Source organism: Varroa jacobsoni, unplaced genomic scaffold (assembly GCF_002532875.2).
Source record: "Varroa jacobsoni isolate VJ856 unplaced genomic scaffold, vjacob_1.0 scaffold_290, whole genome shotgun sequence".
Taxonomy (NCBI): Eukaryota; Metazoa; Arthropoda; class Arachnida; order Mesostigmata; family Varroidae; genus Varroa; species Varroa jacobsoni.
Window position 1 is genome coordinate 383,012 of NW_019213192.1, and position 20,933 is coordinate 403,944.

The 20,933-nt window shown below is 44.9% G+C and overlaps 2 long non-coding RNA genes across 2 annotated transcripts in view; one reads left to right on the forward strand and one right to left on the reverse strand.

The window, feature by feature from the left end:
* LOC111259071 (uncharacterized) overlaps positions 1-20,933 on the reverse strand; it is a 31,921-nt gene that overhangs the window by 5,806 nt on the left and 5,182 nt on the right. The gene's annotated exons all lie outside the window — the stretch shown is intronic.
* Positions 939-1,741, forward strand: LOC147753695 (uncharacterized). The gene is made up of 2 exons (XR_015310427.1): positions 939-1,439; positions 1,682-1,741. It is a non-coding gene; the product is annotated as an uncharacterized LOC147753695 (long non-coding RNA).

Consider the following 20,933-nt stretch of genomic DNA (forward strand, 5'->3'; position numbering starts at 1 on the left):
ACGCGAAAGCAGCGAGTGACCGCAGTTGGTGGTGATTTTTATAGAAATGTCTCGAGAAAATGAAGCCACTTCTGCGCACAGATACTGTGAGTATGTGTGAATGGATGAAGCTTTACTATAGATCATTTTAACGATAGTACTGATGAAAAATAGCAGGGCACCTGTGGTGATGACGACGATAGTAATTAAACAGTTCTGAATCTGTAATTGAATTAGGGCAAATCGTCTATACTCGTGGTCGTTGTTTTGTAGATGAAGCTCTACACTAAAGAGACATGTACGTGGATTAGAACAGATGAATACGATGTCTATCGGACAGAAGGTTCCAGTGTTACCATTTATGAAATTCATCGTAAACTCAGTCTACGTGAGTGAGCAGTACGCGCATATAGGCAACTTTGCCCCTTTGTTTGAGCTAAAATTACGCTCATATCCGCGCTAGTTCAGAGCAAAAAGAAAAAGCCTAGTCAGACGCGTGAAGAATAAACTGTAACCTACACTAGAAATCAAGCTTTTTTTTCAGCATATCAGCAATCAGAGAACGTGATACCGAAACCTTGGATCTTTTGCTTACGTGTGAGTCTTCTCAAATATCTTAAGTATTCTTTGTTTTCTTCTTAAATCTTCTGCGTGACTATCAGTCGCAGAACGTATGCTATTTTTCATTTGTCTGACACTTTCGACTCGGCCGGAGTCCAGTAGGGCCCATCAGTTTCCAGTTAATGGTCAAGACCCTGTACTCTCTTATTATACTACACATATGCACTGTGCCTTCGGCCGTTCGCAACACAAACAGACAATCAGGAAGGTTCAAACTTGCCCTGTTGGACGATAAATCTTCGCTTAGTTCAATATGCTTCCAATCTTTTCTGGCCTCTCTCTCGCTCGCGTTCCTCTCTCTCTCTCTCTCTCTCTCTCTATCGCGCGCGCGCGCGCTCTCGCTCGCTCTCGTACGCCTTTTTATTCTGCTCCATTACTATTAGCACATCTCATTGCCTTTTTTTCGGGGTGTTGGTGTACGTTAATTGGTGTGACTTGCCGAATTTCTGCCTAAATAGATTCTAATCTGCGGCAGTGATGAAAACCTCTATGGCCACTACTAACAGCAACAGCAGCACTATCAGTGGTGGTGGTGGCTAATGCAGGTCCGGATGAAAACATTCGAGGTCTTCGGTAGCAATGAAAGTTGTCGTTCAGTTCTACTGCTCATCGCCGTCTTTGCGATAGCAAACGCATAGAGGAAGCGACAAATGACGGTAGCACCTTATCGGCGAAAGGGATCTCAACTCAGGCAGAGATCCACTGAGTTTCCCTCGCAGCTGAGGGAGGCACCAGAAGAAAAGCGTCGACGCGAGTCACCGCTAATGGGTAAAGATAACCGAACTGCTAAGACACCGCCACCGTTTGTGCTGATCTGTCTGTGCGTCGCCGAATAGTCGGTAAGTTCTCAAAAAATCAAGTCCCTGCTAACGTCAGATATCTGGGGCAAGTAAATGTCTAGCAAGATCTGACATTAAATTCTCAACCCTCAACTCAAGGGAGACCCACCACGCACATACATACACATATAGAGACACACACATACGTAATTCTACAATACTATTCTGCGGCTGTTAACAAATCGTGATATTTTAAACGGAATGACGAGAGTGAAGTGCGTCAACGTTTTCCCTATTTGCAGATGGCGACTGGTGAAGGACAACTGCTAGGATGCTGGAACGACGAGAGAAAAAATACAAAAGGAGACTAAAAAATGGCGCACAATGATTAGTAGGCGGTCACATGATTGTCAAGCGTTCTGCTATTGCTACTGTTGCTGATGACCGAGAAAAAATAGATTTAATCGCTAAACGACCCCCTTAAAAACCCTGCCTATAATTAAGTTTAATTTCGATAAATATCCTTATCTTAGGCCATTTGCTGGCAGTGTCGATGTGCCTTTCTGTGTTTATACAGGGGCATGCGCACACGTTCAAGAGGCGAAGGGGTTTGACCGCCGGAGCGACTGTGTTAATTCGTGTAATATCTGTTGAAAAATGAAGCCTCGAATTATAAATGGAGACGTGTGAACATTAAGAAAACAAGCCTAAAATTCGACATTTATGATGAAACGTCATCACACTCGCAAGTTTAGACGGCGACCCTTCAAGGCGCCGAAAAGCCGTGGGTACTTGTTACGGCGAGAAACAAATTACTATCTATACCGAAAATATATTACGTCATATCTAAGATAATTAAGTAAAGTAGACTAGCCAAAAATGTATAAGACGTGATCCCAACCAAAGTGTTAGTACTAGTATTAGATTTTTTGTTTTATTTCACGCGTATTTGTCGTACTGTATTAAATGAATGAATATATTATTGGCAAGCAACCCAAAAATTAAGAGAACAACATTTGTACTCAGTAAATTCAAGCGAGTAATCATAGCATATGTTGCAAACGATTCTCTCAAGTAGATGGGGGATTAGAAACGGGATTGAAAACTCATCTGGGTCTACGTTGGTTCGATAAATATGTGCCTATATAAAAACATTTCACTGGCTTTAGACGTTTCTCCTCGGTGAAGCTAACGACAATCCGGGTCCATTTGCGAATCTATAATAAATCTAAGTTTGCAAGTGTACGTTAAATCGATGGATACATTTTCTTTGTCTACCCCCCGTAAGCCTTATATGGAGACTTATAGCCACCATCCTTTACAATATTATTATTAATAGAGCACAATTTTATCTCGTTTTTTGTTGTATTTGTCTGGTAGTATAAACCCTGGGTGTATCTATTTACGCGTGAATATATTAGATTATCACGATCGCCTTTTTCCTTTCTTTCTTAATTAAAATACCACTGATATAGAAGTATTTTTGCCCTTAGCCTCTTAGGTAACCGCCTTACCTGCAAACTAAGTAGCTCCTTCATGATTTTGGCTGCTCATATTTTCTACCAAAGTATCATCATAGTTTTATCAACTTTTACATTTGTTCTATTCTACTTATTGTTGATTACATGGTCTTGCAGCTATTTACAATCGCATAACATTTGCTCTACGTACTCGTTCCTGATACGGCACTAGAGTCCCCTTCACGCCCCCGTAGTATAAACTTGATTTACCGAGATAAACAGTACCACTGTAGCACCATATTTCGCCAATGTAATTGATTGACTTCGTCAAGAAAGAAGAAGCTTCTATTAAACAGATGCCGGTTACAGCTGAACTCGTATTAGACGTTTAAGAACGGCGTTTTTACTGTCGGAGTACCTGCTTGAATGCCCGTATTATAACCTTTAATCTTCCTCGGCCATCAGCCATTAGCTGAATTCAGCCTATTACGTCTTCATGTACGTATTTCGACAAGGCGCTTGGATGTATATCTACACGCAGACAGTGGAGCGACGTATATAGCAATACTATAACTGCGGCACAGACGGTGATCTATGAGTAACGGCTTCCTACTTCCACATGCTACGTCCCTTTGCTGTACCTCTTACTCTTCAAGTAGCGGCTGCGGTAGAAACAGATTTACGTACAGCGTGTTACAAAAGCTGAACAACCGCAGCCAGGCCACACGGCTAACGTTTGGGGCGGCTGTGTTCGGAATGGCGCCGCCGTCGCTGCTGCTGCATTACGAGCGTTTTCGGGTACCACATACGTGCTCTGGTATATCCCTTGCCGGTGACGCCGGATAGGCTAGACGAGCAAAGTGAAGATCTCTTAAAGCTGGAATAACAATAGCAGATTTTTCAATGCTGCCGTCTCACGATCCTCCTTGCCCTGTTGCCTTCTTCTCTGGCAAGCTGCCGACATCCACTTCCCGACCGACATCAAGCGAATAAATGTATCGTCTGTTCCCGTAGCTGTGACCCATGCTACGGTGATATAGTTGCGCTCCGTGCGAATACGTCGAAGTGTGTATACATCATTTTCCTTTCGCCCCTTCTTTACCAGCGTCTCGTGCAGAGACTAGTTCACTCGCTAGAGATGCTCACTAACTAAAAACAAAAGAACACGCACATCTTACGTGCAGTCAGCGTCGGCCAATAAGACGACGGAACGACCCTATAGATAAGAATCAGTCATGTTATTTCACACAAGCAGATCATGCCCTTCCCCAAGGATTAGTGAATGAAACGGTTTTATCTGCTTTTGACAAGAACAACAGCAGCAGCAGCCTTTGCCGCTAATATGGACGATGCGGACTGGCTACTTGACATTGGTTGTTGTCATCGTTGCAACGTTACCTAACTTCATTAGACCTTTGAACTTAACTAGACTAGACTTGCCTGTTGCCCCACTACCACCATTACACAGCTAGCAAGTTTTTCTCCAGCGCATACAGGGTAAAACCTACAATAAGCAGATCCTCGCAAGAATGCCCTCATACACTCATGCATGCACATTCATATGCAAGATGATACACAGGTCGAAGATCGCCTGCCGCTCCGACCGTCGTCGCCGCCGCCACAGTCGTTCCTTGTTGAAGGTCCATTCTCTTCCAGCCCCCTTATTTTACGTGTCCACTGTGAATCTGCATTGTTATAATTAAAACAAGTGTTTTGCATAGCAATCCGATACTCGCTTGACAATCAGCTAACAAGTAAATAATCAAGCCAGCGCCGTAACGTTAAACAAGTCTCGAGCGATTTGACCTCACAAAAACCATCCTCGTTGTTTAGACGATAGAAAGGCTGCTGTTGTTGTTGCTGCTGCTGCTGCTGCAGTAAAGCCGTAACGAACAAAAAGTGGGAAATGGATTGGACCAGCGATGAGTTTCGAGGAACGGCCCAAATGGGCGCCCCTAGAGCTGAAATGTCGTTACATTTGTGTAACCACATTTCGGCTCTGGCGGCATAAATCTAAGTTATGTGGAGCTCTGCGTTCGTGTCTATCTATAATATATTACGTACACACACGTATATATGTATGTGTGCCTGTGTGTTTATGCATGTACGTTCCTCTCGTTCAGTTGAATGTGCGATTAGATTTGTTTGTGTGTGTGTGCATGTTTGTGTGCACGCACGCACGAACGAACGAGCTCGTATTTCTGTCTCGTAGAGTGAAGTTTGCTTCCCTCAATGGTAGCACCGATTGTCGATTCAGTGTGACGAGTAGCGGCTCCGACAGCTAAAATTTCAAGTAGGCATGAAACAGGGCTGGTTAGTCGCCGAACCCTGAGGCGGACAGGATTGTATGTCACCTTACGTACGTTCTGCCCCCCGTCCTCTCGCTGCTGCTGCTGCTTCACACTATTTGAACAACTAGTCGTCGTAATGAGCAAGGCGCACAGTGAGGACATTGCTAGGGGCAAGATTGATCGTAATAATGATTGCCGTGCATATTAGATGTATGTTTACCGTATTGCTATATAGACTATTGAAGGAAGTACTCGTTATCTTCTCGAGTAGCGTGAATAAAGATGATCAACAGTCGAAAGTCGATAGTTATTCGACCGTTATCCGTCGGTCGACCAGCCGTGCGACCAGTTCTCCGTCTCTCTGTTTGCCCATCGCCGGTTCGTCTTCGAAGACAACACTTCGAACGAAGCATCATCCTCAACAGCAGTAGTATTCATTTAGGCGCAAAAGGTTTCAATAGAATCAACTGTCTATCGATAACATCGAACACCGACAACCGACCGAACCGAACTGATGATATACAGTGTGTTGTATGTATACAATAATGGAAACAAACATAGTAATATGGAACTGTCATGTTACGGAAGGATATTATTGTACATAGGCACACTCTCTGAACGTTGGTCTATAATAGACAACGCATTTGCTTTGTAAAAATCCAAATCACTGATGCGCCGCGGCTCACGTCCACGAAGTACTAATTTCGAGACTTCATTTTGACAATGCAAAAGACATTTTTTCCGTTATCCAGTTCGTGTTCCTGATTAGAGGGTCAGCCCAAACGCATGACCCTTTTACGAGACGCGTCAGACATATAGAACTCAACTCGCTTATTCCAAAGTCTTCCTTGCCTCAAATGCTTGCCTTGAGAAGTGTCTTTTGACAAGTGGAGATATGTATATATATGAATTAATAAACAAACTATCGAGTTATGTTTTGCGAAAGGGCACGAAAAGATCTCTAAAGGGCAGAGCTACGTTAAGTTAATCCTGACGAAACGAAGCTTAAAACACATAAGGTCGGCGATCGTTATTTTAAAGTGAAGGACTGTGGCGAGAGCTGCGACACTGAATTAATTGAAGAAAATCTTCTTTTGCTTCGTGAAGCGAACCATCGATAACGATAACGATTAGACTATCGCTAGGATGATGGGCTATCAAAAAACGTAGTACGGGCCACTGTGCGTTATAAGTATTGCACACAAAATCGTCTACAAAAAGAATTTCCAGTACACAAAATAAATTAGGTATTTTGATTGCCAAAATCGCCAGTAGTAAATGACGGCACTAAGTGGAACGCTCATAATATCTGAATTCCCACAGAGTAATTTATTGTTGTACATATAAAGTGTTCGAGATTAATTTGGACAGCCCTCAATGAGCTGGTCTATATATCAGACGATGGTATACGTTCATCGTACGGCTATCCGTACGGCTAAAAAGAAGCCAATTTTTTTTCTATAACAAAGCTTCAAATTTATGATGACGCAGGCAAAAAGGTCTTCATTTGTGTTTTTGCCCTGAACGAACTTCAAACAGACAACTTCCTTAACACAGTCCCTTAAGAACACAGTCACTTAAGAACAGTCCAAGTTGTATCCAGTCGCATGCGGTGTGCAAAATCTGTGGAAGATTTCCATGGGATTTCACAGTAATTACAACCGATACGTGTGGAAAACTTATCGAAACAAAGTAAGTCGTAATAATTTTGATATGGAGCACACCATCTGTTGTTGGAAGGAGAGTGAGTACCCACATCAACTGGGTCGTCCCAAATCCAACCTATAGGTCAATATTTCTAGTATGCTATCAATCAATCGCTAAATTCTCTCGGCTTTGTCATGTTTCGAATGTTCAAGAAGAACTAACTCGGCTACGAATACAGATAGTACCGTATTTATGAAGATTTATTGGAAGATTACTAACAGAGCTGAGCTTAGAACGCAATAGTAAGGCGTATTTTTAGAACGTCGTAGAGAAGACCATGTGATCCATCAAGTAATTATAGAGGGAACAAAGGCTACACTGCTTGTTTGGAACTTTTCGACGGAATTAATGCACCTTAATGAGAGATCTTCTAAAACGTCCGGAATAGCCTTATTATTGCTTTATATTTATATTTAGCATTATTTGAAATGATAGATGATTGTTGAAACGATAGCACTGAGTAAATTAAGGAACCCCTTTTGCTTCATAAAACAAAGCATCATCACTCATTGAAACAAGCTAAAGATGACGGTCTGCCATCGGGAACGTGCACATTTAAGACGGTAGGCGTCAGAGGTGTAGTTTGCCATGCGGAAAATTTTCTTCTTCGAAGAGAATCGCTAACGAAACTACTGAGAGGAACACTTCTGCCATTTAGGTTCCTGCTGTGCATTATTATAGCCTAAATCGATACTCAATGGTCCGTCGGCGTCAACTTCAACATAAACTGAACTATAAACGACAAATCAATTCGATCAATTCGTTGAAGCCAGGTAAATGCAGCAAAAAAAAAAAAAAAAAGTAAAATTCACGACTATTGCGTGTTATTTCTCAAAATTCTATATTTGAAGCTATGTAGTAAGCCGGGAGAATTAACGTATATGATTCTATAGCTGTTGAGAGCCACCATTAAATGCAGTCTTATAAAGGACACTGTCGAAAGAGAAAGCTTCGGACAGGATTTAACCGCGAATGGATGTGAGCCGTTGTTACGTGTGAGGGGTGAGACTAACTATTCTACATTGTGACGTCGTCGCCTATGTATTGTCAGTGTGTGAGGCGTCAATCAGACGGCTCCTGAAGGGGTTCTGTTCTGTCGAACGATCGCTACTACTGCCGCTGCTATATTGCTTATGACTTGGCCTATCCTAACGATGAACACTTGAGCGTCGAACGCGAAGGTAGCAACACCAACAGGCCCGCAAGTGCATTGGTCCGGCTACATGCAGAAAACTTCATCCGCTCCATCTGCTTCTTCACTCAGGGGGAGTCGGCAGAGGTGCTAGTCAGTATGTTGCCAGGCAAGCGAAGGGTACGAGGGTGGGTGAAGGAGGGACGCAACTGCCGGCAGAGTAGAGGTCATAAATGTCAGTCATTCGATGTTTTCTGCCACTACCACTGACAATAGTCGACCTAGAACAACGATACCGCCCTATATATATCTTCTTAGTAGTACAGACAGCACAGAGACGTGTATTGTTCTATACGAGAGACAATCAGACACAATGTTAGGAGCATGCGCGAACATCACATGTATATCACGGCTATTATGGCTAGCATGCATACATATATCGTTAGAGGCGGATTACAATACTTCGAAGGCTCGATTTCCAAAGGACAAGAAATAAGTCTTCGTCTTGGGAAACGCAAAAGGAGGAATAGCGTAATTTTATGTTTGTTAGAAAGGACTATAATCATGTGTATAGCCAAGTTTAGATATGTACATGGAAGATTATCACTGATAACCATATGGAACCTAACGTAAATAGTTCTGCTGCTTGCCATTGTCACTATAATGATTATTGGAAAAAGTAAGCGTCCGGGCTAAATAGATCGAATAAGGATGCTAAGAAGTTGTTGGTAATTATCTCATTTACTACTATTGTATCAGGGGTGTCGTGATACCGAGTATGCGGAAAACGCAAAAAAAATACCTCAACGAAATCAACCTGATTAGTATTGGTGAAGACCAAATCACACTAACGCCGGAGATGGGGCACACTAAGCTCAGTAACCCACACAGAAAAAATCGGTAGTAGTCTCCGACGGATAGTTGGCTATTTGATGGTTAGACTGTTGTATGTTTCGTGCATCTAAATGCTCAGTTGGACTCTAGTAGCAGTAAAAGGGAAGATAGAGAAGAAGACATCTATATTTCAGAGCTGGTCTCGCAAATGCCAGCGGTAACAGGCGACGTACATATAACAGCGAATAAACATAACAACCATGCAGCCTGTTTTTGTGTGTATGTGTGTGTAAAAAGATATTGTTCCGGACCACAACTTGTTACAACGGAGTCAAACACGAACACGGCAGCAGAAGGACGACGCCGAGGAGAAGGTGGCAGGACTCGAGGAGGTTGTTATTCGAATAACGGCGAGCAACAGCAGCCGCGCAGCGACAACGGGCCACCGTGTAGAATTTAACGACTTCTATCTGCCCATCAACGCCGTTAGCTATCTTACACACAATGAAGCTTTGACCGTAGTTCGTCGGCATAACGACATGGGCCACCAATTCGACTCAGTCAATGGCCACACGCGCATCGGTGGGGAATAAAAAAGAAATAAATACTAATAAATCGGGTCATGCCTAAAGATGGCGCAGTTCAACAAATGACTGGTGGGCGAATTCAGTTACCGTGAACGGCACATCGAGGTCAGCGAGATCGAATTATTGAGCACGAGCATTTCGAAGGAGGGGCGACGGTTGCACATCGTCGTGTTTGTCGAAAGCTCAATTGTCGAAAACAATTCTTCATTGACTCTTAAGGCTGAACGACATCTTTTTAAATCGTATAGTAAAAATCGTTCTCACCGAACATAAGGTTTTATATAAAATCTATGAATGCGAAAAAACAGAAAAAATAAAGCTCTTAGAGAGATCATCGCAAGCACCGGAGCATTCTCTATTTAGTGATATAGCTAACAGCGGTGGGCCTGTCCCAGAAATTTTACATTTGCTCTATTGGTAATAAATGTGAGAGTTGTGGTCATGAAACTGGTCAACGTGTTGAACTGAGCCGGACGTTAAACGCACATCAATAGTGGACGCCGTTTGTCGGTTTTTCTATCGTGTTCTAAGGTCATCGCGCGCTCATCGCCGAGGGGAGAATTTAAATTTGTGCTGCCTAGTTGCCCTCCTATCTGAGCCCCACCAGCGCTTTCTCCGGGCTGCCCTCTGATACCGAAGCAAAGCATATGGGAGCTATCTCCTGCTGCCAGGAGTCACTTATAGACCCGCTGTGCCGTCTGCCAGGAGAGATACATGGTCTAGCAGGACGATGGCGAAACGATATCCCTCTGTCGGGCAGCCTGTCATTCCCGTCGTCCGCTGGCAACGAACGACGGCAAGCAGTAGCAGTAGTTCAGTCATTGCCACCGCCTCCGCTGAGCAGACGATGCGATGCAAATCTGACGACTAATGCTCATGGTGCTCGGCTACCACCATCGTCAACACGGAGCCTTTCTGTGTTTGTCTGTCCATGTCAAGCGGTGTGTATGTGTGTACATCTCTGTGTAACGGCCGTCGTTTATGTTGATGCGATAAAATGGGAAGCTCGTCTTTGCCGCCGACGCCTGCTTGACAGACAGAGCTCGGCACATCGTTTAGCGAAGAGGTCAGGTCGCGCGCGAGCGCGAATGGGGAAAGAGTAGTGGGCGACAATGATGGTGCCGGTTAGAGCTGCTGCTACTGGTGATGCTGCTACGAGTGCGATGGGAGAGAGCGAGAGAAACAGACGGAGCAGGCCAGCCAGAGGGCACAGAACGCGAGAAGGCTACGACGAATGGGGATCAGGAGGAGTGCCAGAAGAGAGAAGGACGAGATAAAGGTGGAGGAGAACGTGTACGACTAGGACGATATATATCGCGATTAAACATCCCGCGCGTTCGTCGTCGGAGAACGCCAGCTCGCTTGTTCGTTCGCCCGTTCGCTTGTCACCTAGTCGCTCCGCCGCGCGTATAGTCCAAAGCAGCCGGTAGCCCCGGCCCTGACTGTTGGCTCACTGTTCTGCTTGTCGTCCGACGAACGAAGCCCGACCGACTACTATAAATCGGCGGACATCGCCCAGGCATGTTTATGGCTCGACTAGCAGCCGCTGAGCTGGAGCTAGACTGTCTGACTGTTGGTGATTGCGACACGCCGGATTGAAGGTTCGGGGCTTGAAAGAGGGGGCACAGGGACACTAGCACCGAAACCTCCTTTTCCTTCTATTGCTAGATGTTATTGCTACAACCAAGCGCTCCCCTCTCCCCAACTTGTGCAACTTCTCCTGTTGGTCCTTATTTCACCCAATTCCAAGCAAACCTCTAACTAAAGGCTGCGTCGTGACACGCTCGTATACGACGTTGTTCAAAGCTAAGAAATCTACAGATGTATACCGGTCGAAACACAAATTGCGCCTCGAAAGGATGGTGTCTAAAGTAAACGAAAAGAGCAGTCTCTTTGTGGGAGACGCAAACGTCTATCGAAGTTGCACTAAAACTTATGCTAGCACCCGATGTAAAGACGCACTACTTCATTTACGAATCTGAAAAGCTATAGGAATCGAAAGCTACGGATCACTCTGGCGACCGATTAAGTTAGAGTGTCTCGGAACACGGTCTCCGCGCTGTTTCCAGTAGAATTCAACTTTCATATTTGTATGGATGAATCGATAACATTAGCAATCGGTAAACCGTCAGAATTTTTGTCATTATATGGAATATATTTATTGTTGTTAGAAAAGGGACACGTTTAATTGCACAAGCGATCCACGGTAATGGCGCAGTGGTGACGTATTTGACTGCCATCGATGCTAGGAACTCATGAGTTGATCTGAGTTTGTCCAGTGTTGGAAAAGCAGTGCATAACGGATATAAAATTCAAGGTAGTCATAGTCAATTGCAGTAAACTTAGCAAATTAAGCAATGGAATCTTTAAGCGCACTTGTGTGATTTAGGCAGCATAATCACATGGGCTATTAAAACAGGGAAGATGTTAATTTAAATAATTCAGGCCATGATTAGAAAAAGTATTGTCGAAGTCGGTCTAGAAATCAGGTGCAGGTAATGAATGTGAACCACTGAGTTGTAGGCATACGCTGGCTGCCGGTTCAGGCCCAACTATGCGCACATACTCCGTATGTTACGCCATAATATATGCATGAAGAAATACAGAATGTTTAGTGTTGTGCTATACGCCAAGCTCCTTGTAGAACCTGTAGTCGAGAGGAACTATAAAGTACCGATACATGAGGCGATAATATCGAATCGTATGTAGGTAATGTGTTTTTCATCGCGTGACAACAGTGGCGAAAGCTTATTTGCGACCTCGTATTACCAAGGTAGTAATCATTCCCATCATTTTGAGTAGCAGTTCTACCTTTCGGATTACTTACTGCTGTTGCTTTTACAGTTGCACCGAACCACTCTGACATTGGTTGTCAGCCTAAAACGTATCTTGTCTTGAGACCCCAACGACAACGTTCGCGACAATCGCCATCGCAACGCCGTGGCATGTTAGTGCACCTAAGGAGTCCGAGGCCGTTGTTACCTTTGGATGGCTGCTACTGTTGTTGTTGTTGTTGTTGACGTTAGTCGATGCCCGTGTGCCGTCATCGTTGCTGGCGTCGGCTGAGCTGCTGAGGAGCGTCAGCTTTCAGCGCGCTTCAACCTACTCGGCAAGTCTTCTTCGTTCTAGTGACTTCGCAGCGCAACGGCGGGAAAATTCAAATGGTTCTTTCCTGTGGAGATTTATGGAGATCAATCCGCTCCTCAGCCGCTTCTGCTGCTACTGCCGATTCTTTTCGATGCCTTTCTGCATCTTTCTTTGAGCTCCTCCAGTGACAACACTCCTCTGTGCTTCTCTCGCTTGTCGTCCGTCTAGCCACCACTGCTGCTGCGTCGATCGGTCGTTCGTTCGAACGGGCGGGCGGGCGGGCGGGCGGACGTTTGGTCGACCGGCCGGCAGTCCTGCGCCTTTTTGCCCCAGTCCTATTTCTTTCCCCCAATATCTTCGTCCCACCAACATCCACCCCGATTCCTCCTGCTGTTACTACCAGCGGGCAGCCCAAGTCAGTGTAGACAGACAGAAATCGGCAGCGATCTGCTGGGAGCGCATCTTGAGGAGTAGCACTGCACAGAGGCAAAGTGCGACTGCCACTGATCGAGATCACGGACCGCCGTGCTGCCACTGTCGGCGCCCACGCCACCAACGATGTCGACGGAGACGAGTGTCGAGAACGAACAGAGAGCAAGAGGGATGGCATCCTTGCGTCCTCGATCAGAGATCAGAGCAGAGTGGGGGGCGGCGGCAGAGTTGGAGGAGAAGGCGATGCCGAAAAAAGGGAGACGAAGCGCTGGGGTGACACAGGCCATAAATAAGCAGATCAAAGTCTGAATTATGACTATTGCCTCCATACCCTCACGGCCGGCCAGCTCTCGGTCGGTCGGTCGGTTGGTTGGCCTGAACCATCGCCCACCCTCACGACATGTCCCTCTCACCGCCCTCGTACTATACCAACACGCACATGCATAGACGGGCAGTCAGCCTACGGGTGACAGTAGTGGCGCTTCTAGTGAATTCGATGGAACAAAGAGGGCAGGAGGCTAGCAAAAGAGGGCATGAAAACGAGTGAAAAAAGCACCGTTGACTCTCCTTCCTTTCCCAGATGACCCCCACTTTCTGTACGCCCCGCAAATACACCCCACATTCAACTTCTTTGCCCGCACGATCTTCTTGCGCATCCCACGTCACCGATTGGTCGAGTGGCAGAGCAACGACACGACGATTCATGGGAACGGTCGTGTTTTAGTCAGAGGGGGTCTTCTTGATCGGGGGCCACTAGAGCCCATGATAGTCTGAGGTTAGGCAGGACCAAGCAGAGTCAGGAAGCCAGTTGAATTGCTTTCCTATCTGTACTGAAGGACGAAACAGAGAGGGAGAGAGAGCGAAAGAAACGCATGGAGAAATGTGCTTTAACGGGAAGATGATTGCAGAAGAAAAAGGGGCAGACTCTTTTGCGCACTGTTACGAAATCATCTTCTATATCTGCTAGACCAAACGTGTCTATCCATTCTCGTGAACTTGATTCTCATATGACATAAGCTTGTCCCTTACGCGCTTCCTTTGGTCAGCCGAAATGAACTCTTCGGCTCCACTCGGTTAAAGTTAAGTTTAATGATCAGACATCGCCATTGTCAGACTTGTAACACGATGAGAACAACATGTTGCTCTACGAAGCAAGATGCTGCCGACTAAAGGGTTTATGAATAACCTGCCGTTATCGGCGAAAAGCCATATGTAGTGCCTAGATGCTCTCGGGTCGTTTCCTTCGGATAACGCATGAGGTTTCCAAGCTACAGACCGTTGTAAAGCTACTACCTACTAAGTCTCGGCATCGTTCGCCAAACTTAAATATGGATATTCCTGTTAATCAATGTTGTTGTAGAACTCTTTTTCGCGGCTACTTTATTCATGGTCAGGCCAACTCTACTTATGATTAGGCCGACATCTACAATATATTAAATAATAAGAGTCCAAAAATCTAAGTCGGTTCGCAATTTTTTTTAAACAATTACACAGGATGTCATAGAAGCTATTATTATTATATATATATATATATATATATATATATGTATATTTATTGTATTTGTGAAGCGGCGACAGGACGCAGAACCAAACGAATGAGATAATCACTAACAGGGTAAAGCCGTTAGCTGTTGCGAACGAGATCAATAATGTCCCCTGCAGAAAAATAACGTCAACAGTTTCTGACGGAAGATTTTTCTTTTCCTCGACAGTTCTCCTTCACCTGCAGACGCTGGTTCACGTCAATAATCCTGCTATGCGCCGGTTCACATCATTCGTTCTTTTCTCGCCTTTGAATAATTACCCTAAGTACCCTGCATGGCCAGCTAACTAACTAACGAAAACAAACAGCAGGTATTCTAACGAGCTGACGCGGCTTTACGAGCCCCACTTGGGTAGCACGTCGCGCCACTAACGATACGGTGGCGTTGGACAAAGTCGCTTGAGTCGAACCTTAAATGATATACATAACGCCTTCGCTTGAGGTATCGGTTTGAAATACATGAACACTGCCGCCGCCGAGCGAAAGCACTACGTGCACACGGCGATGTTGTTTTGTTCTTTGAGCCGGAGCCGGATAGATGACATCAGGCCAGCAATTAGCCCCTTGAGTCGTCGTTATATCAAGTGGCGTAGTCGATCAGCGACATGAGAAAAATTACCCCACGCTACTGTAGCTAGCGAACCGTTTGCTAAACAACAAGAATATCGCTACCGTTCCACTATCTCAAATCCATTCTATATTTGTCGAACTAGCTTAAAGGCAAAGCTAGATATATAGTATATGGCCACCTGACGCCAGGCAGCAAGCGGTACCGACAGCAGCGGCTAGTATATGCGCTAATGGTGGTACAGTGGCAACAACAATGGTGCCAGCTTCAGCGACGGCGGCCATAGCGACAGCGGTATCGGTATGGCTTCGCGCAACGCGCGGCCCGCCAAACGTCCACGACGACAACGCTGCACGATTCCATTTAGCCGAAAACTGGAAGGCAATATAGTCAAGTGCTGATTTCTGCCTACTACGTTGACGGCTGGTACTGATCGTGTTGTGCTGCAGCTTGACGTTCCTGTGCAGTGTCGCTGTCATGATTGGCGTGCGCTTTTAGTGGCAGGGAGTTCGTTAACAGGGCGAGAGCACAATCGCCGACTGTGGTTCGCCGATTCCCGGATTTAACCAGTGACGAAACCGGTGGTAAAGGACAACTTCGTTTGTCGTTGATTCGACATTTCAAGTAGAAATATTAGATACTGTTTCGCTGGTCGATACGTAAATAGCAGAACGACGTTCCAGGCAAAGCATATATTTATTGTATTTGTGAAGCGGCGACACGACGCAAAGCCAATCATTAGAGAAGGCAGCGACAAAAATATAGGCTTTTATATAAATTAATAATATTAAAAGGCCAGGGGATAACAGCAGCGGACGCATACAAGCGAGGAGGGGCAAACAACCACAGGCCACAGAACGAAAGAAACAACAACAGCCATCGCAGGCAGCAATAACAACGAGCACTCGACATTTCTGGCTGGACAGACAGACAAGAATAACGGCGGCCAATAACGCCTTACACTTCAAGGTCTCGCGAGAAATCTCAGCTTGCCATCACACTGGCGACGGTACATAGCCGATGGCGATGAATGTATTGGAACTGTGCGCACCTATACAAGAAACAGGTCTGTTACTTGATTTTTCTAACTATATATCCTACATTATTATATCTTTACATATATATATATATATATATATATATATATATATGATCAGTTAATGTGTTCTACAGATTTACGAATTGCTTCGTCGTTACTGGCTGAGTGAAAAGATGCCGAAGCCATCTGATTCGTGACACGTCAAGATGATTGTGGTCCATTTGTTATAACGAATCCCTATAACTCTGCCGTTGCTGAAGAAGTCAGAGGAAAACATCTCTTCCTGTGGGGGTTGAGTATTTGACAAGCGACCGTCAAGATTAGTTTGCTATAAATATAAAATAATGCACGACATTTCTTCATCTTGATTTGTTGCGTTCGCTTTAGCTACTACGGTACAGTCCCTTTTTTCTTTTTCAGATTCTGCCATTCTTTCAGTCCGTTGCCAATAGTCAGACCTGCGCAAAGTCTTGGGTGATTCTCAGCGAAATACTGCATACTCAGCAACTATTAGTTCTCAACAGTTGAAACAGCGCCCCAACAAACCCTTCGTGTCTGTTTTTTACGTTGACTGTAGGGACTGCACGGGCGACGCCATCGTGGGCGTGCACATTCGTCTTAAAGAGCGAGGCGTTATGTTATCTGTATGTCTGGTGTGTGTGAGAAGAGTTTTGAGGCGGGAACATAATTCCTGGTTACAGCCGAGGCGGGTTTACCCTGAAACTGGTTGTTGCTGGCTGTTTGCCCACGTCGCCGAACTAATTCCTTTTCCGTCCGTTGGTGGCGCTCGCGTCTCCTGTCAAAGCGTCTGAGCGATGGGATGACACGCTATGGCGTAGCGATGAGACAAGTGGTTGATATTTGACAGACGGTAGGCAAAGCCAAGGAGCGCGATGATCGGGGACAGTATTTGTCGTCTTTCACTGTCATTTCCGCTAACCACCGCTTGATCTAGCCGGAAAAGATCGAATAACAAAGCATGAAGATAACGCGCGTGACATAAATAACGAGCGCTAACTATATTGGTTCTTTCAGGAAATCGTACGAAATAGTTATTTTCATTCGACCTGTAGCAATCTCCAATCAATAAGACCTGAGAAATTCGTGCACCTGCAATTGATTCACCGTTGCACGTACGTTAACAGATAAAGAGCTGGACGGCCACATACACACAGACAGGCACGCACATAAAGATGTGTAGGCCCGTACACACAAGGCAGGGAGGGTCCTCATGGACCGCCTTTTCATTTTTGTCATCGTTGTTGCTGTTGGCTTTTGGTCGGCTGGCCTGTCAACCCGTCACTCATTTCTTCGACCGGTGAGACCTATTATCCCGTTGTTCCTCAATAAATGATAACTCCAAGTAAAGATACCTACACGATGGACAAGATCAACGAGTCACCATCAATCTGACAGGCAATTGACGTCGTCGTTGTTGTTAGGAGTTTTCGTTGCTATTACTACGGTCATCGCCCGCTTATTAGAAACCACTCGTCGAAATAGTGCCACGGAGGAGACAAGAGGTTTGGCTGTAGAACAGCGGGGGGAAGAAGGGATAACAAACGAAGGGAGGGGGAGGGTATCAGTCATTCTCTGCTTTCGTACAGTTGGTCTATCTCTGCTCGTCCGGTTATCAGTCGTCAGCCAGCTAGCCGCAAGCCAGTAAGTAGCTAACGATCAAACGCGATTGACAGCAACAACGATCATAATGGCGCTCTCATAACCAGAGCTAACATAGCGGCTAAAACAATCTTCCGCAGCGACGTCACGAGAAGCGATCGCAGCAATAGCCTGTCAGTCAGCCAATCGTTTAACAAACCAATAGCAAATCGACAACTTCGTACACGCTCGCTGGCCCATCACAATGCCCCATCATAACACAGATGCGCAGTTGTGTTATGGTGGCATTGCCGATTCTGACAATGATGATAATGATAATAAATACGCTGACCAATGATAATGGCATCCCCGAAAAAGATCATTTCGTCGAGCGCCCTCCAACGGCAAGCTCGCCTACCCAGCCCGGCATAATTAACATCCAAAAAACGTAGTTATGATATTGGTACTAGAATAAAACGCGCGTGGTCACAAAGGCAGGACACGATATGATAAATACACACAACATGATACGAAAAGTATTTTGGTCACTTTTTTATATATATATATATATGCATCCATGCGTATACAATGGTCGTTCTGGCAGGGCTCTATTGTTAACGCGATTCCGATTAAGCTCAACTTTCATTTACAGGTTCAGATATAGATCGAATAGGTCCGTTAGTGCTCGCAAAAGTCGGGAAATTGAAGGTCGCTTCAAGTATGCTCATGCTGAGGAAATAAATGGGGAAAAGTCTTTTCTAATATGCTTTACGTTTATCGTAGTAATTGTTATTATTGGCAACTTCACATGGCGTACTGAAGTCCTCAGACTGCTTGAATGTATACTCAGCTTCTCTATTCGATCAGCGATCGTCTAGTCGTGTACGCCCTAACCGTTTTTATGACGTTTCTTACGAGGCATCTTCAAGCGCAAACGATGTTTATGCAGAAAATAAAAAACATACGGTTTACGTCAATTGTGGGAAAATTTCACCAGTTAACTTTATCGAGTATCCATCTCGACACACGAGCGAACCCGCCGAAGTACATACGACGGATGGACATACGGACGATTGCTATCCCCCCCCAGTTGTTAGGGGCCGATAACGACAGTGGCGGCTTGAGGTGGCGAAGATGATTGGCTGGGAGTGCCGTAATAAGTCGTCCATATTTTTCAAGTGAGCCGAAAATTTATTTACTTATACCGGCTATCAAGGATGGTATTCGAAAAGCGGCATCAGGAACGGGAGCCGATGCTGTTGCTATTACCGCAAACGTGACCTTGTCAACTACCGGCCGCCGCTACGCTGTCGTCGGGACGACGGAGTTTTTTTTTCCATGGCTGATAATAGCTGTCTCGTTACGAACAAGAACAACAAGCGTGAGCTGGCCACGATGACAAAGTAAATTTTGCAATATACACAAAATACGTATGTGTCTACGACAAACTGTGCCGTTGATACGTACGTTCGATTATCCAATACATAGAATGAGTTGTCCATCGTTCGATTGCCGCTGAGGGTTTTGTCGCAGTTTCGGTGAGTTCGACAAAAAGTATGTACCTGTCCGGAAGCAAGGACTACGCCCCAATAGAGCTCCCGCAACGGTCGAACCGATCCATCTAATGCAGTACAATATTAAGATACTTCTACAACTACAATAACAATGTACAGTTTTAATTGTTTCAATATGTTAAATGCACGGTAGAATGAATGGCCAACGGAATTAACAGCCGTAACAGGGATATTCCGTAGGCAGCAATTGTTAACGAAGTTCAAGCCGAAGATACTCTGATACAGTGTTTTTGAATTTGTAATGCGTCCAAAGTGAAGTAACGCGCGGTCGTTGGCCAACGTCAGCGTCGTACTCAAAGCCAATTCCCCATTGTGTATTTCGCCTCGTTATGACGAGAGTTTATGTATTACGATCATATATGCTATATATATATATATATATATAGCATGTATCATATTTAAATGTGATAATGTACAATGCAGTACTATCAGTAATGGCAGCAGCAGCATCCGAGATGGATTACCTCGCAATCGTCGCTTGTTCTACATCTAGCTACCTGGAGTAATGACTGCTAGATAAGCCGCTAGTAACCGTAGGTTTAACCGCGTCTATAGGGTGTTGAAGCAAGAAACTATAAAATGACGCGTCGCTACCACTTGTAGTGCTATTGATAATGATGATGCACGATTTCTCTGAGTCAGAACTCTGATCAACAAATAGACATATTGAACGTCAAATGTTTCTGTTAACGAGAGCCGCAAAACTGAATCAGACACAGACATCAGCGATGCGTAGAACGAGCATCTGGCGATAAGCACTGGCGCTTACAAGTCTTAGCTTTTAATGCTGGTCCGGCATGTCACTTTACGTTGCACGCTTATGTACAAAAGCACTATACTGACACAGCCGTGACGATGGACAATACACATTGTTGTCGACTGAGGTAAACGCGAAGCCATTTACCAGATATATACGTGTACACATATGCAGTACTTGTCCATACGGATGTATGTTTATACAAACTTATTTCGAAAAGCGACCGCAATGAAATTATCCGAAAACCGTAACACCAACCAACATCGCCAGCATTAGTCGAAGGCAAGCGTCGTGCAAAGTTGGGGTTTAAAGATGTCGACGTACGCTTTGCCATTCGTTGTTCTGCTCTGATGAGTCTTCCTGTGCACCTGTCTTCTCTGAAGCAGCGCCGCAGATGGCTGCTCTTGACGTTACAGGAAGGGAGACAACAAAACAATAACCACAACAACATACGAAACATAAACAGATAAGTGAATACGGCCCTAAAAAGTCGACACTGACTGAATTAATCAAATTACATTACACCCATGATTTGTAGGTATATGCTTCACACGTAAATAGATAAACAACCGTAAGTTCAGCCGCCACTACCAGATACCGTCACAGACTAAGATGTGCACGCGCAGAGAAGGTTTCCGTACTGAAGTTGACGACTATATGCTTTGAATTTTCCTTAGGACATATTATTGCACCCAGTGTTCTGTTACTGCCCTAATTGGACTTCAGGCAAAAGAAGTACACATCGGCACCTTGTCCATTCTTCAGAGCTAAATATTGGCTTCTAATGTCAAGGTCGACTGCATATAAGCCATAAGCACGAGAACCGAAACGCGATCATACGCTATTGAAAGCCCCAAAAGAAATGCCGTCGTTCCAGGGAACTACTTAAACCAGCAGAACCATAGTCGTACTAAGATCATTAAGGATAGACTAAAAAAAAAACC